We start from the raw sequence: 15,326 nt of genomic DNA, 5'->3' as shown, positions 1-15,326 counted from the left end.
TTAGTCTTAGGGTTCAGTCGTAGGGTTAAGTCTCAGGGTTATGCCTTAGGGTTAAGTCTTATGTTTAAGTTAAGTCTTAGGTTTAAATCATAGGGTTAAGTCTTAGGGTTAAGTTTTAAGTTTAAGTCTTAGGGTTAAGTCTCAGGTTTAGTTTTTAAGGTTAAGTCACAAGGTTAAGTCACAAGGTTAAGTCTTAATTATAAGTGTTAGGGTTAAGTCTTAAGGTTAAGTCTAAGGGTTAAGTCTCTAAGATTAAGTATTAGGTTTAAGTCTCAGGGTTAAGTCTTAGGGATAAGTCTTAAGGTTAAGTCTTAAATTCAAGTCCTAGGGTTAAGTTTTAAGGTTAAGTCTTAAGGTTAAGTCTCAGGGTTATGTCTTAGGGTTAAGTCTCAGGGTTAAGTCTTAGGGTTAACTGTTAAGGTTAAGACCTAAATTTAAGTCTTAGGGTTAAGCCTTAAGGATAAGACGTAAATTTGAGTCTTAGCGTTAAATCTTAAGGTTATGTCTTACGGTTAAGTGTTAAGGTTAAGTCTTAGATTTAAGTGTTATGGTTATGTCTTAAGGTTAAGTCTTAGTGTTAAGTCTTAGGATTAAGTCTTAAGGTTAACTCATAAATCTAAATCTTAGGGTTAAATCTTTGTGTTAAGTCTTAAGGTTAAATCTTAAGTCCTAGGGTTTGAGTCTTAGGTTTAAGTCTTAAATTTAAGTCTTTGGGATACGTCTTAGGGTTAAGTGTCAGGGTTAAGATTTATGTTTAATTCTTAAGTTTACGTCTTAGGGTTAAGTCTAAAAGTTTAGTCTTAAATTTAAGTCTTAGTGTTGTCTTCGGTTAAGTTATAGTGTTAAGTCTTAGGGTTACATCCTAAGGTTCAGTCTTATACTAAATTCTCAGGGTTAAGTCTTAGGGATAAGTCTTAAGGTTAAGCCTTAGTATTATGTCTTAAGATTCAGTCTTAAATTTAAATCTTAATAATAAGTCTTAAGGTTAAGGTTTGGGGATAAGTCTTAGGGTTAAGTCTCAGGGATAAGTCTTAGGGTTAAGTCTCAGGGATAAGTCTTAGGGTTAAGTCTTAAGGTTAAATCTTAGGGTTAAGTCTTAAGGTTAAGTCTCAGGGTTAAGTCTTAGGTTAAGTATTAGTATTAAGTCTTAGGGTTAAGTCTTGTGGTTAAGTCCTAAATTTAAGTCTTAGGGTTATGTCTTAGGGATAAGTCTTAGGGTTAAGTCTTATGGTTAAGTCGTAAATTTAAGTCTTAGGGTTATGTCTTAGGGATAAGTCTTAAGGTGAAGTCTTAGGATCAAGTCTTAAGGTGAAGTCATTATGTTAATCCTTAGGGTTAAGTTTTAGGATTGTTTCTTAGGGTTAAGTCTTAATGTTAAGTGTCAGGTTAAGTCTTACAGTTAAGTCTTATGGTTACCTCTTAATGTTATGTCTTAGGGTTAAGTTATAAGGTTAAGTCTAAGGGTTAACTCCTAAGGTTAAGTGTTAAGTTTGAATATTAAAGTTAGGTCTTAAGGTTAAGACTTAGGGTTAAGTCTTATAGTTAAGTCTTTAGGGTTAAGTCTTAGGGTTAAGTTTTTGGCTTACGTCTTAGGGTAAAGTATTAAGGTTAAGTCTTAAACTTAAGTCTTAACGTCAAGTCTTAAGGTTGAGCCTTAAGGTTAAGTTTTAGGGTTAAGTCTTAGGCTTAATTTTTATGGTTAAGTCTTAAGGTTAAGTTTTAGGGTTAAGTCTTCTAGTTAAGTCTTAGGGTTAAGTCTCAGGTTTATGTCTTACGGTTAAGTCTTAAGGTTATGTTTTAAGGTTTAGTCTTGTAGTTAAGACTTAACGGTAAATCTGAAGGTTAAGTCTCATGGTTAAGTCTTAGGGATAAGTCTCAGGGTTAAGGCTCAAGGTAAGGTCTCAAGGTTAAGTCCCAGGGTTAAGTCGTAAGGTTCTGTCTTAAGGCTGAGACTTAGGGTTAAGTCTTAAGGTTAAGTCTTATGGATTGAGTCTTAGGTTTACGTCTTAGAGTTAAGTCTTGGGGATATGGCTTAGGGTTAAGTCTCAGGGTTAAGTTTCAAGGCTAAGTTTCAATGTTAAGTCTCAGGGTTATGACTTAGGGTTAAGCATTAAGGTTAAGTCTTAGGTTTCAGTCTCAGGGTTATGTCTTAGGATTAAGTCTTAGGGTTAAGTATTAAATTTAAGTCTTAGGGTTAATTCTTAGGGTTATGTCCTAAAGATCACGTCTTAAGGTTAAATCTTAGGGTTAGGTCTTAAGGTTAAGACTTAATCTTAAGTCTTAGAGTTATGTTTTAGGGTTAAGTCTTAAGGTTAAGACTTAGAGTTAAGTATTTAAGGTTACGTCTTAGGTTTATTGTCTTAGGGTTAAGTCTTAGGGTGTTGTCTTAAGGTTAAGTATTAATATTAAGTCTTAGGGTTAAAGTCATAAGATTTAATCTCAGGGTTAACTCTTATGGTTATGTCATAAGTTTAAGTCTTAATTTTAAGTCTTGGGGATAAATCTTTGGGTTAAGTCTCACGGTTAATCTCAGGGTTAAGACTTAGGGTTAAGTCTTAAGGTTAAGTCTTAGGGTTTAGTCTTAGGGTTCAGTCGTAGGGTTAAGTCTCAGGGTTATGCCTTAGGGTTAAGTCTTATGTTTAAGTTAAGTCTTAGGTTTAAATCATAGGGTTAAGTCTTAGGGTTAAGTTTTAAGTTTAAGTCTTAGGGTTAAGTCTCAGGTTTAGTTTTTAAGGTTAAGTCACAAGGTTAAGTCTTAAGGTTAAGTCTTAATTATAAGTGTTAGGGTTAAGTCTTAAGGTTAAGTCTAAGGGTTAAGTCTCTAAGATTAAGTATTAGGTTTAAGTCTCAGGGTTAAGTCTTAGGGATAAGTCTTAAGGTTAAGTCTTAAATTCAAGTCCTAGGGTTAAGTTTTAAGGTTAAGTCTTAAGGTTAAGTCTCAGGGTTATGTCTTAGGGTTAAGTCTTAGGTTTAAGTCTCAGGGTTAAGTCTTAGGGTTAACTGTTAAGGTTAAGACCTAAATTTAAGTCTTAGGGTTAAGCCTTAAGGATAAGACGTAAATTTGAGTCTTAGCGTTAAATCTTAAGGTTATGTCTTACGGTTAAGTGTTAAGGTTAAGTCTTAGATTTAAGTGTTATGGTTATGTCTTAAGGTTAAGTCTTAGTGTTAAGTCTTAGGATTAAGTCTTAAGGTTAACTCATAAATCTAAATCTTAGGGTTAAATCTTTGTGTTAAGTCTTAAGGTTAAATCTTAAGTCCTAGGGTTTGAGTCTTAGGTTTAAGTCTTAAATTTAAGTCTTTGGGATACGTCTTAGGGTTAAGTGTCAGGGTTAAGATTTATGTTTAATTCTTAAGTTTACGTCTTAGGGTTAAGTCTAAAAGTTTAGTCTTAAATTTAAGTCTTAGTGTTGTCTTCGGTTAAGTTATAGTGTTAAGTCTTAGGGTTACATCCTAAGGTTCAGTCTTATATTAAATTCTCAGGGTTAAGTCTTAGGGATAAGTCTTAAGGTTAAGCCTTAGTATTATGTCTTAAGATTCAGTCTTAAATTTAAATCTTAATAATAAGTCTTAAGGTTAAGGTTTGGGGATAAGTCTTAGGGTTAAGTCTCAGGGATAAGTCTTAGGGTTAAGTCTCAGGGATAAGTCTTAGGGTTAAGTCTTAAGGTTAAATCTTAGGGTTAAGTCTTAAGGTTAAGCCTCAGGGTTAAGTCTTAGGTTAAGTATTAGTATTAAGTCTTAGGGTTAAGTCTTGTGGTTAAGTCCTAAATTTAAGTCTTAGGGTTATGTCTTAGGGATAAGTCTTAGGGTTAAGTCTTATGGTTAAGTCGTAAATTTAAGTCTTAGGGTTATGTCTTAGGGATAAGTCTTAAGGTGAAGTCTTAGGATCAAGTCTTAAGGTGAAGTCATTATGTTAATCCTTAGGGTTAAGTTTTAGGATTGTTTCTTAGGGTTAAGTCTTAATGTTAAGTGTCAGGTTAAGTCTTACAGTTAAGTCTTATGGTTACCTCTTAATGTTATGTCTTAGGGTTAAGTTATAAGGTTAAGTCTAAGGGTTAACTCCTAAGGTTAAGTGTTAAGTTTGAATATTAAAGTTAGGTCTTAAGGTTAAGACTTAGGGTTAAGTCTTATAGTTAAGTCTTTAGGGTTAAGTCTTAGGGTTAAGTTTTTGGCTTACGTCTTAGGGTAAAGTATTAAGGTTAAGTCTTAAACTTAAGTCTTAACGTCAAGTCTTAAGGTTGAGCCTTAAGGTTAAGTTTTAGGGTTAAGTCTTAGGCTTAATTTTTATGGTTAAGTCTTAAGGTTAAGTTTTAGGGTTAAGTCTTCTAGTTAAGTCTTAGGGTTAAGTCTCAGGTTTATGTCTTACGGTTAAGTCTTAAGGTTATGTTTTAAGGTTTAGTCTTGTAGTTAAGACTTAACGGTAAATCTGAAGGTTAAGTCTCATGGTTAAGTCTTAGGGATAAGTCTCAGGGTTAAGGCTCAAGGTAAGGTCTCAAGGTTAAGTCCCAGGGTTAAGTCGTAAGGTTCTGTCTTAAGGCTGAGACTTAGGGTTAAGTCTTAAGGTTAAGTCTTATGGATTGAGTCTTAGGTTTACGTCTTAGAGTTAAGTCTTGGGGATATGGCTTAGGGTTAAGTCTCAGGGTTAAGTTTCAAGGCTAAGTTTCAATGTTAAGTCTCAGGGTTATGACTTAGGGTTAAGCATTAAGGTTAAGTCTTAGGTTTCAGTCTCAGGGTTATGTCTTAGGATTAAGTCTTAGGGTTAAGTCTTAGGGTTAAGTATTAAATTTAAGTCTTAGGGTTAATTCTTAGGGTTATGTCCTAAAGATCACGTCTTAAGGTTAAATCTTAGGGTTAGGTCTTAAGGTTAAGACTTAAGATTAAGTCTTAGAGTTATGTCTTAGGGTTAAGTCTTAAGGTTAAGACTTAGAGTTAAGTATTTAAGGTTACGTCTTAGGTTTATTGTCTTAGGGTTAAGTCTTAGGGTGTTGTCTTAAGGTTAAGTATTAATATTAAGTCTTAGGGTTAAAGTCATAAGATTTAATCTCAGGGTTAACTCTTATGGCTATGTCATAAGTTTAAGTCTTAATTTTAAGTCTTGGGGATAAATCTTTGGGTTAAGTCTCACGGTTAATCTCAGGGTTAAGACTTAGGGTTAAGTCTTAAGGTTAAGTCTTAGGGTTTAGTCTTAGGGTTCAGTCGTAGGGTTAAGTCTCAGGGTTATGCCTTAGGGTTAAGTCTTATGTTTAAGTTAAGTCTTAGGTTTAAATCATAGGGTTAAGTCTTAGGGTTAAGTTTTAAGTTTAAGTCTTAGGGTTAAGTCTCAGGTTTAGTTTTTAAGGTTAAGTCACAAGGTTAAGTCACAAGGTTAAGTCTTAATTATAAGTGTTAGGGTTAAGTCTTAAGGTTAAGTCTAAGGGTTAAGTCTCTAAGATTAAGTATTAGGTTTAAGTCTCAGGGTTAAGTCTTAGGGATAAGTCTTAAGGTTAAGTCTTAAATTCAAGTCCTAGGGTTAAGTTTTAAGGTTAAGTCTTAAGGTTAAGTCTCAGGGTTATGTCTTAGGGTTAAGTCTCAGGGTTAAGTCTTAGGGTTAACTGTTAAGGTTAAGACCTAAATTTAAGTCTTAGGGTTAAGCCTTAAGGATAAGACGTAAATTTGAGTCTTAGCGTTAAATCTTAAGGTTATGTCTTACGGTTAAGTGTTAAGGTTAAGTCTTAGATTTAAGTGTTATGGTTATGTCTTAAGGTTAAGTCTTAGTGTTAAGTCTTAGGATTAAGTCTTAAGGTTAACTCATAAATCTAAATCTTAGGGTTAAATCTTTGTGTTAAGTCTTAAGGTTAAATCTTAAGTCCTAGGGTTTGAGTCTTAGGTTTAAGTCTTAAATTTAAGTCTTTGGGATACGTCTTAGGGTTAAGTGTCAGGGTTAAGATTTATGTTTAATTCTTAAGTTTACGTCTTAGGGTTAAGTCTAAAAGTTTAGTCTTAAATTTAAGTCTTAGTGTTGTCTTCGGTTAAGTTATAGTGTTAAGTCTTAGGGTTACATCCTAAGGTTCAGTCTTATATTAAATTCTCAGGGTTAAGTCTTAGGGATAAGTCTTAAGGTTAAGCCTTAGTATTATGTCTTAAGATTCAGTCTTAAATTTAAATCTTAATAATAAGTCTTAAGGTTAAGGTTTGGGGATAAGTCTTAGGGTTAAGTCTCAGGGATAAGTCTTAGGGTTAAGTCTCAGGGATAAGTCTTAGGGTTAAGTCTTAAGGTTAAATCTTAGGGTTAAGTCTTAAGGTTAAGTCTCAGGGTTAAGTCTTAGGTTAAGTATTAGTATTAAGTCTTAGGGTTAAGTCTTGTGGTTAAGTCCTAAATTTAAGTCTTAGGGTTATGTCTTAGGGATAAGTCTTAGGGTTAAGTCTTATGGTTAAGTCGTAAATTTAAGTCTTAGGGTTATGTCTTAGGGATAAGTCTTAAGGTGAAGTCTTAGGATCAAGTCTTAAGGTGAAGTCATTATGTTAATCCTTAGGGTTAAGTTTTAGGATTGTTTCTTAGGGTTAAGTCTTAATGTTAAGTGTCAGGTTAAGTCTTACAGTTAAGTCTTATGGTTACCTCTTAATGTTATGTCTTAGGGTTAAGTTATAAGGTTAAGTCTAAGGGTTAACTCCTAAGGTTAAGTGTTAAGTTTGAATATTAAAGTTAGGTCTTAAGGTTAAGACTTAGGGTTAAGTCTTATAGTTAAGTCTTTAGGGTTAAGTCTTAGGGTTAAGTTTTTGGCTTACGTCTTAGGGTAAAGTATTAAGGTTAAGTCTTAAACTTAAGTCTTAACGTCAAGTCTTAAGGTTGAGCCTTAAGGTTAAGTTTTAGGGTTAAGTCTTAGGCTTAATTTTTATGGTTAAGTCTTAAGGTTAAGTTTTAGGGTTAAGTCTTCTAGTTAAGTCTTAGGGTTAAGTCTCAGGTTTATGTCTTACGGTTAAGTCTTAAGGTTATGTTTTAAGGTTTAGTCTTGTAGTTAAGACTTAACGGTAAATCTGAAGGTTAAGTCTCATGGTTAAGTCTTAGGGATAAGTCTCAGGGTTAAGGCTCAAGGTAAGGTCTCAAGGTTAAGTCCCAGGGTTAAGTCGTAAGGTTCTGTCTTAAGGCTGAGACTTAGGGTTAAGTCTTAAGGTTAAGTCTTATGGATTGAGTCTTAGGTTTACGTCTTAGAGTTAAGTCTTGGGGATATGGCTTAGGGTTAAGTCTCAGGGTTAAGTTTCAAGGCTAAGTTTCAATGTTAAGTCTCAGGGTTATGACTTAGGGTTAAGCATTAAGGTTAAGTCTTAGGTTTCAGTCTCAGGGTTATGTCTTAGGATTAAGTCTTAGGGTTAAGTCTTAGGGTTAAGTATTAAATTTAAGTCTTAGGGTTAATTCTTAGGGTTATGTCCTAAAGATCACGTCTTAAGGTTAAATCTTAGGGTTAGGTCTTAAGGTTAAGACTTAAGATTAAGTCTTAGAGTTATGTCTTAGGGTTAAGTCTTAAGGTTAAGACTTAGAGTTAAGTATTTAAGGTTACGTCTTAGGTTTATTGTCTTAGGGTTAAGTCTTAGGGTGTTGTCTTAAGGTTAAGTATTAATATTAAGTCTTAGGGTTAAAGCCATAAGATTTAATCTCAGGGTTAACTCTTATGGTTATGTCATAAGTTTAAGTCTTAATTTTAAGTCTTGGGGATAAATCTTTGGGTTAAGTCTCACGGTTAATCTCAGGGTTAAGACTTAGGGTTAAGTCTTAAGGTTAAGTCTTAGGGTTTAGTCTTAGGGTTCAGTCGTAGGGTTAAGTCTCAGGGTTATGCCTTAGGGTTAAGTCTTATGTTTAAGTTAAGTCTTAGGTTTAAATCATAGGGTTAAGTCTTAGGGTTAAGTTTTAAGTTTAAGTCTTAGGGTTAAGTCTCAGGTTTAGTTTTTAAGGTTAAGTCACAAGGTTAAGTCACAAGGTTAAGTCTTAATTATAAGTGTTAGGGTTAAGTCTTAAGGTTAAGTCTAAGGGTTAAGTCTCTAAGATTAAGTATTAGGTTTAAGTCTCAGGGTTAAGTCTTAGGGATAAGTCTTAAGGTTAAGTCTTAAATTCAAGTCCTAGGGTTAAGTTTTAAGGTTAAGTCTTAAGGTTAAGTCTCAGGGTTATGTCTTAGGGTTAAGTCTTAGGTTTAAGTCTCAGGGTTAAGTCTTAGGGTTAACTGTTAAGGTTAAGACCTAAATTTAAGTCTTAGGGTTAAGCCTTAAGGATAAGACGTAAATTTGAGTCTTAGCGTTAAATCTTAAGGTTATGTCTTACGGTTAAGTGTTAAGGTTAAGTCTTAGATTTAAGTGTTATGGTTATGTCTTAAGGTTAAGTCTTAGTGTTAAGTCTTAGGATTAAGTCTTAAGGTTAACTCATAAATCTAAATCTTAGGGTTAAATCTTTGTGTTAAGTCTTAAGGTTAAATCTTAAGTCCTAGGGTTTGAGTCTTAGGTTTAAGTCTTAAATTTAAGTCTTTGGGATACGTCTTAGGGTTAAGTGTCAGGGTTAAGATTTATGTTTAATTCTTAAGTTTACGTCTTAGGGTTAAGTCTAAAAGTTTAGTCTTAAATTTAAGTCTTAGTGTTGTCTTCGGTTAAGTTATAGTGTTAAGTCTTAGGGTTACATCCTAAGGTTCAGTCTTATATTAAATTCTCAGGGTTAAGTCTTAGGGATAAGTCTTAAGGTTAAGCCTTAGTATTATGTCTTAAGATTCAGTCTTAAATTTAAATCTTAATAATAAGTCTTAAGGTTAAGGTTTGGGGATAAGTCTTAGGGTTAAGTCTCAGGGATAAGTCTTAGGGTTAAGTCTCAGGGATAAGTCTTAGGGTTAAGTCTTAAGGTTAAATCTTAGGGTTAAGTCTTAAGGTTAAGTCTCAGGGTTAAGTCTTAGGTTAAGTATTAGTATTAAGTCTTAGGGTTAAGTCTTGTGGTTAAGTCCTAAATTTAAGTCTTAGGGTTATGTCTTAGGGATAAGTCTTAGGGTTAAGTCTTATGGTTAAGTCGTAAATTTAAGTCTTAGGGTTATGTCTTAGGGATAAGTCTTAAGCTGAAGTCTTAGGATCAAGTCTTAAGGTGAAGTCATTATGTTAATCCTTAGGGTTAAGTTTTAGGATTGTTTCTTAGGGTTAAGTCTTAATGTTAAGTGTCAGGTTAAGTCTTACAGTTAAGTCTTATGGTTACCTCTTAATGTTATGTCTTAGGGTTAAGTTATAAGGTTAAGTCTAAGGGTTAACTCCTAAGGTTAAGTGTTAAGTTTGAATATTAAAGTTAGGTCTTAAGGTTAAGACTTAGGGTTAAGTCTTATAGTTAAGTCTTTAGGGTTAAGTCTTAGGGTTAAGTTTTTGGCTTACGTCTTAGGGTAAAGTATTAAGGTTAAGTCTTAAACTTAAGTCTTAACGTCAGGTCTTAAGGTTGAGCCTTAAGGTTAAGTTTTAGGGTTAAGTCTTAGGCTTAATTTTTATGGTTAAGTCTTAAGGTTAAGTTTTAGGGTTAAGTCTTCTAGTTAAGTCTTAGGGTTAAGTCTCAGGTTTATGTCTTACGGTTAAGTCTTAAGGTTATGTTTTAAGGTTTAGTCTTGTAGTTAAGACTTAACGGTAAATCTGAAGGTTAAGTCTCATGGTTAAGTCTTAGGGATAAGTCTCAGGGTTAAGGCTCAAGGTAAGGTCTCAAGGTTAAGTCCCAGGGTTAAGTCATAAGGTTCTGTCTTAAGGCTGAGACTTAGGGTTAAGTCTTAAGGTTAAGTCTTATGGATTGAGTCTTAGGTTTACGTCTTAGAGTTAAATCTTGGGGATATGGCTTAGGGTTAAGTCTCAGGGTTAAGTTTCAAGGCTAAGTTTCAATGTTAAGTCTCAGGGTTATGACTTAGGGTTAAGCATTAAGGTTAAGTCTTAGGTTTCAGTCTCAGGGTTATGTCTTAGGATTAAGTCTTAGGGTTAAGTCTTAGGGTTAAGTCTTAGGGTTAATTCTTAGGGTTATGTCCTAAAGATCACGTCTTAAGGTTAAATCTTAGGGTTAGGTCTTAAGGTTAAGACTTAAGATTAAGTCTTAGAGTTATGTCTTAGGGTTAAGTCTTAAGGTTAAGACTTAGAGTTAAGTATTTAAGGTTACGTCTTAGGTTTATTGTCTTAGGGTTAAGTCTTAGGGTGTTGTCTTAAGGTTAAGTATTAATATTAAGTCTTAGGGTTAAAGTCATAAGATTTAATCTCAGGGTTAACTCTTATGGTTATGTCATAAGTTTAAGTCTTAATTTTAAGTCTTGGGGATAAATCTTTGGGTTAAGTCTCACGGTTAATCTCAGGGTTAAGACTTAGGGTTAAGTCTTAAGGTTAAGTCTTAGGGTTTAGTCTTAGGGTTCAGTCGTAGGGTTAAGTCTCAGGGTTATGCCTTAGGGTTAAGTCTTATGTTTAAGTTAAGTCTTAGGTTTAAATCATAGGGTTAAGTCTTAGGGTTAAGTTTTAAGTTTAAGTCTTAGGGTTAAGTCTCAGGTTTAGTTTTTAAGGTTAAGTCACAAGGTTAAGTCTTAAGGTTAAGTCTTAATTATAAGTGTTAGGGTTAAGTCTTAAGGTTAAGTCTAAGGGTTAAGTCTCTAAGATTAAGTATTAGGTTTAAGTCTCAGGGTTAAGTCTTAGGGATAAGTCTTAAGGTTAAGTCTTAAATTCAAGTCCTAGGGTTAAGTTTTAAGGTTAAGTCTTAAGGTTAAGTCTCAGGGTTATGTCTTAGGGTTAAGTCTCAGGGTTAAGTCTTAGGGTTAACTGTTAAGGTTAAGACCTAAATTTAAGTCTTAGGGTTAAGCCTTAAGGATAAGACGTAAATTTGAGTCTTAGCGTTAAATCTTAAGGTTATGTCTTACGGTTAAGTGTTAAGGTTAAGTCTTAGATTTAAGTGTTATGGTTATGTCTTAAGGTTAAGTCTTAGTGTTAAGTCTTAGGATTAAGTCTTAAGGTTAACTCATAAATCTAAATCTTAGGGTTAAATCTTTGTGTTAAGTCTTAAGGTTAAATCTTAAGTCCTAGGGTTTGAGTCTTAGGTTTAAGTCTTAAATTTAAGTCTTTGGGATACGTCTTAGGGTTAAGTGTCAGGGTTAAGATTTATGTTTAATTCTTAAGTTTACGTCTTAGGGTTAAGTCTAAAAGTTTAGTCTTAAATTTAAGTCTTAGTGTTGTCTTCGGTTAAGTTATAGTGTTAAGTCTTAGGGTTACATCCTAAGGTTCAGTCTTATATTAAATTCTCAGGGTTAAGTCTTAGGGATAAGTCTTAAGGTTAAGCCTTAGTATTATGTCTTAAGATTCAGTCTTAAATTTAAATCTTAATAATAAGTCTTAAGGTTAAGGTTTGGGGATAAGTCTTAGGGTTAAGTCTCAGGGTTAAGTCTCAGGGATAAGTCTTAGGGTTAAGTCTTAAGGTTAAATCTTAGGGTTAAGTCTTAAGGTTAAGTCTCAGGGTTAAGTCTTAGGTTAAGTATTAGTATTAAGTCTTAGGGTTAAGTCTTGTGGTTAAGTCCTAAATTTAAGTCTTAGGGTTATGTCTTAGGGATAAGTCTTAGGGTTAAGTCTTATGGTTAAGTCGTAAATTTAAGTCTTAGGGTTATGTCTTAGGGATAAGTCTTAAGGTGAAGTCTTAGGATCAAGTCTTAAGGTGAAGTCATTATGTTAATCCTTAGGGTTAAGTTTTAGGATTGTTTCTTAGGGTTAAGTCTTAATGTTAAGTGTCAGGTTAAGTCTTACAGTTAAGTCTTATGGTTACCTCTTAATGTTATGTCTTAGGGTTAAGTTATAAGGTTAAGTCTAAGGGTTAACTCCTAAGGTTAAGTGTTAAGTTTGAATATTAAAGTTAGGTCTTAAGGTTAAGACTTAGGGTTAAGTCTTATAGTTAAGTCTTTAGGGTTAAGTCTTAGGGTTAAGTTTTTGGCTTACGTCTTAGGGTAAAGTATTAAGGTTAAGTCTTAAACTTAAGTCTTAACGTCAGGTCTTAAGGTTGAGCCTTAAGGTTAAGTTTTAGGGTTAAGTCTTAGGCTTAATTTTTATGGTTAAGTCTTAAGGTTAAGTTTTAGGGTTAAGTCTTCTAGTTAAGTCTTAGGGTTAAGTCTCAGGTTTATGTCTTACGGTTAAGTCTTAAGGTTATGTTTTAAGGTTTAGTCTTGTAGTTAAGACTTAACGGTAAATCTGAAGGTTAAGTCTCATGGTTAAGTCTTAGGGATAAGTCTCAGGGTTAAGGCTCAAGGTAAGGTCTCAAGGTTAAGTCCCAGGGTTAAGTCATAAGGTTCTGTCTTAAGGCTGAGACTTAGGGTTAAGTCTTAAGGTTAAGTCTTATGGATTGAGTCTTAGGTTTACGTCTTAGAGTTAAGTCTTGGGGATATGGCTTAGGGTTAAGTCTCAGGGTTAAGTTTCAAGGCTAAGTTTCAATGTTAAGTCTCAGGGTTATGACTTAGGGTTAAGCATTAAGGTTAAGTCTTAGGTTTCAGTCTCAGGGTTATGTCTTAGGATTAAGTCTTAGGGTTAAGTCTTAGGGTTAAGTATTAAATTTAAGTCTTAGGGTTAATTCTTAGGGTTATGTCCTAAAGATCACGTCTTAAGGTTAAATCTTAGGGTTAGGTCTTAAGGTTAAGACTTAAGATTCAGTCTTAGAGTTATGTCTTAGGGTTAAGTCTTAAGGTTAAGACTTAGAGTTAAGTATTTAAGGTTACGTCTTAGGTTTATTGTCTTAGGGTTAAGTCTTAGGGTGTTGTCTTAAGGTTAAGTATTAATATTAAGTCTTAGGGTTAAAGTCATAAGATTTAATCTCAGGGTTAACTCTTATGGTTATGTCATAAGTTTAAGTCTTAATTTTAAGTCTTGGGGATAAATCTTTGGGTTAAGTCTCACGGTTAATCTCAGGGTTAAGACTTAGGGTTAAGTCTTAAGGTTAAGTCTTAGGGTTTAGTCTTAGGGTTCAGTCGTAGGGTTAAGTCTCAGGGTTATGCCTTAGGGTTAAGTCTTATGTTTAAGTTAAGTCTTAGGTTTAAATCATAGGGTTAAGTCTTAGGGTTAAGTTTTAAGTTTAAGTCTTAGGGTTAAGTCTCAGGTTTAGTTTTTAAGGTTAAGTCACAAGGTTAAGTCTTAAGGTTAAGTCTTAATTATAAGTGTTAGGGTTAAGTCTTAAGGTTAAGTCTAAGGGTTAAGTCTCTAAGATTAAGTATTAGGTTTAAGTCTCAGGGTTAAGTCTTAGGGATAAGTCTTAAGGTTAAGTCTTAAATTCAAGTCCTAGGGTTAAGTTTTAAGGTTAAGTCTTAAGGTTAAGTCTCAGGGTTATGTCTTAGGGTTAAGTCTTAGGTTTAAGTCTCAGGGTTAAGTCTTAGGGTTAACTGTTAAGGTTAAGACCTAAATTTAAGTCTTAGGGTTAAGCCTTAAGGATAAGACGTAAATTTGAGTCTTAGCGTTAAATCTTAAGGTTATGTCTTACGGTTAAGTGTTAAGGTTAAGTCTTAGATTTAAGTGTTATGGTTATGTCTTAAGGTTAAGTCTTAGTGTTAAGTCTTAGGATTAAGTCTTAAGGTTAACTCATAAATCTAAATCTTAGGGTTAAATCTTTGTGTTAAGTCTTAAGGTTAAATCTTAAGTCCTAGGGTTTGAGTCTTAGGTTTAAGTCTTAAATTTAAGTCTTTGGGATACGTCTTAGGGTTAAGTGTCAGGGTTAAGATTTATGTTTAATTCTTAAGTTTACGTCTTAGGGTTAAGTCTAAAAGTTTAGTCTTAAATTTAAGTCTTAGTGTTGTCTTCGGTTAAGTTATAGTGTTAAGTCTTAGGGTTACATCCTAAGGTTCAGTCTTATATTAAATTCTCAGGGTTAAGTCTTAGGGATAAGTCTTAAGGTTAAGCCTTAGTATTATGTCTTAAGATTCAGTCTTAAATTTAAATCTTAATAATAAGTCTTAAGGTTAAGGTTTGGGGATAAGTCTTAGGGTTAAGTCTCAGGGATAAGTCTTAGGGTTAAGTCTCAGGGATAAGTCTTAGGGTTAAGTCTTAAGGTTAAATCTTAGGGTTAAGTCTTAAGGTTAAGTCTCAGGGTTAAGTCTTAGGTTAAGTATTAGTATTAAGTCTTAGGGTTAAGTCTTGTGGTTAAGTCCTAAATTTAAGTCTTAGGGTTATGTCTTAGCGATAAGTCTTAGGGTTAAGTCTTATGGTTAAGTCGTAAATTTAAGTCTTAGGGTTATGTCTTAGGGATAAGTCTTAAGGTGAAGTCTTAGGATCAAGTCTTAAGGTGAAGTCATTATGTTAATCCTTAGGGTTAAGTTTTAGGATTGTTTCTTAGGGTTAAGTCTTAATGTTAAGTGTCAGGTTAAGTCTTACAGTTAAGTCTTATGGTTACCTCTTAATGGTATGTCTTAGGGTTAAGTTATAAGGTTAAGTCTAAGGGTTAACTCCTAAGGTTAAGTGTTAAGTTTGAATATTAAAGTTAGGTCTTAAGGTTAAGACTTAGGGTTAAGTCTTATAGTTAAGTCTTTAGGGTTAAGTCTTAGGGTTAAGTTTTTGGCTTACGTCTTAGGGTAAAGTATTAAGGTTAAGTCTTAAACTTAAGTCTTAACGTCAAGTCTTAAGGTTGAGCCTTAAGGTTAAGTTTTAGGGTTAAGTCTTAGGCTTAATTTTTATGGTTAAGTCTTAAGGTTAAGTTTTAGGGTTAAGTCTTCTAGTTAAGTCTTAGGGTTAAGTCTCAGGTTTATGTCTTACGGTTAAGTCTTAAGGTTATGTTTTAAGGTTTAGTCTTGTAGTTAAGACTTAACGGTAAATCTGAAGGTTAAGTCTCATGGTTAAGTCTTAGGGATAAGTCTCAGGGTTAAGGCTCAAGGTAAGGTCTCAAGGTTAAGTCCCAGGGTTAAGTCGTAAGGTTCTGTCTTAAGGCTGAGACTTAGGGTTAAGTCTTAAGGTTAAGTCTTATGGATTGAGTCTTAGGTTTACGTCTTAGAGTTAAGTCTTGGGGATATGGCTTAGGGTTAAGTCTCAGGGTTAAGTTTCAAGGCTAAGTTTCAATGTTAAGTCTCAGGGTTATGACTTAGGGTTAAGCATTAAGGTTAAGTCTTAGGTTTCAGTCTCAGGGTTATGTCTTAGGATTAAGTCTTAGGGTTAAGTCTTAGGGTTAAGTATTAAATTTAAGTCTTAGGGTTAATTCTTAGGGTTATGTCCTAAAGATCACGTCTTAAGGTTAAATCTTAGGGTTAGGTCTTAAGGTTAAGACTTAAGATTCAGTCTTAGAGTTATGTCTTAGGGTTAAGTCTTAAGGTTAAGACTTAGAGTTAAGTATTTAAGGTTACGTCTTAGGTTTATTGTCTTAGGGTTAAGTC

Source organism: Falco peregrinus, unplaced genomic scaffold (genome assembly GCF_023634155.1).
Source record: "Falco peregrinus isolate bFalPer1 unplaced genomic scaffold, bFalPer1.pri scaffold_35, whole genome shotgun sequence".
In the NCBI taxonomy this organism is placed as follows: Eukaryota; Metazoa; Chordata; class Aves; order Falconiformes; family Falconidae; genus Falco; species Falco peregrinus.
Note: the sequence above shows the minus strand (reverse complement) of the source record.